This window comes from Rhagoletis pomonella, unplaced genomic scaffold (genome assembly GCF_013731165.1).
Source record: "Rhagoletis pomonella isolate Grant_MI unplaced genomic scaffold, Rhpom_1.0 Rhpom_scaffold_00008, whole genome shotgun sequence".
Taxonomy (NCBI): Eukaryota; Metazoa; Arthropoda; class Insecta; order Diptera; family Tephritidae; genus Rhagoletis; species Rhagoletis pomonella.
The window spans coordinates 27495803-27497665 of NW_023458562.1; positions in this window are offsets into that span (position 1 = coordinate 27495803).

Sequence of the window (1863 nt, forward strand, 5' to 3'; positions counted from 1 at the left end):
GAACTGTGCATAGAGAAATGACGTAATATATTGATTTTTTTTTTAAATTAAAAAAAAAAAACTAAAATCGGAAAGCTGAAGAGAAACATGGTATCCGTTAGAAACTTAATCAACACTTAATAAAAAATTCAAAACAATTAAAAAGTAGGGAAGATGTTTTTTGCTATTATTTTGATTGTAAATTTCATTGTAGTAAAAAAAAAATTAAAAAGTAAGCAATGTATATATGCATACATAGGTACTACTCTAAGCTTTTAATAAAAAAATTAAGTTGCAAGAAAATGTCATTCAAAATTCATACAATTGAAAAAAAGAACGAAAATACTAAACGATTTTTTGACTCTTTCAACTTAAAAAAATCAGTTTGGGGAAAAATGGAGTGAAAAAAGTTATTAGTGATTTCTTTCGAACTTTGGCATATGAAAATATTTTGCATTTGCAAAAAAAAATGGATTTCTTATAAAGTTAAAATTAAAAATTGAAAAGGCTTGATGACGAGTTTTGGAGATTATTCTGAAACAAAATTAATGATTTATACATTAAGAAAATTTTTGAAGTGATTTTTTTTTATTAAGTTGGGCTTGCATAAAAAATGAAATATTAAAACATTATTAACTAAGAAATTTATAAACTATGGGGTTTAATTATTTTAATAAAAAAAAAGTAGCGTAAACGTTTTGTGTTCGAAAATTTCAAAGAAAACAAGTAAGAAAGTCTAAGTTCGGGCGGAGCCGAACATTAAATACCCGGCGCAAGTATTAAATATATGTTTTTTCACCCTTCTGAAACCTTCCGCTAGATGGTAAGCCGAGGTGTATCAATTTTGAGTAAATTAGCGTCCTTCAATTTCGAAATATTGAGCTTGAAACCTCTTCTTAAATTTACCGTTATATGAGAATCGGCCGTTATTTTAGTCCAATTTCAATAATTTTCAACGTTTTGCTTATATGTGGCAAGCACAATAACCACACCGAGTTTGGTACAAATTGGTAGAACGGTTACCGGTATACTAATATGTGATCATAAGTGGGCGGTGCCACGCCCATTTTCCAAAATTTTATGATAAGCGTATTTCCTGATAAAGAATTGTTGCAAGCATCAATTTTGAATAAATTAGCTTCAATATTTACGGATTTATGGAAGATTTCGTATTTCTCCAAATTACCGTTATATGGGATGTGGGCGTGGTTATTGTCCGATTTTAAAAAGTTTCGGCGGTTTTTTATGCTGTACCAAGGCCAACAACTGTGCCAAGTTTGGAAGAAATTGGTGCAGCGGTTACCAAGATATACACATGTAACCATAAGTGGGCGTGGCTACGCCCATTTTCCAAAAATTTATAATATTCTTATTTTTCGTCTAAAACTTATTATAAATATCAATTTTGAGTGAATAATCTCCAGTAGTTACTAAAATACCGCAGTTTTCGTATTTCTGAAAATTACCGTTATATGGGAAGTAGGCGTGGTTATTAAGCGATTTTAAAAATTTTCGGCCATTTGGTATGTTATGCGAAGGCCAACAACTGTGCCAAGTTTGGAAGAAATTGGTGCAGCGGTTACCAAGATATACACATGTAACCATAAGTGGGCGTGGCTACGCCCATTTTCCAAAAATTTATAATATTCTTATTTTTCGTCTAAAAATTATTGTAAATATCAATTTTGAGTGAATTATCTTGAGTAGTTACTAAAATATCGCAGTTTTCGTATTTCTGGAAATTACCGTTATATGGGAAGTGGGCGTGGTTAAAGTCCGATTTCGCCCATTTTCAATACCAACCTACCTTGGATTAAGGGAAACCTACATACCAAATTTCGTTGAGATATCTCAATTTTTGCTCGAGTTATCGTGTACACGGAC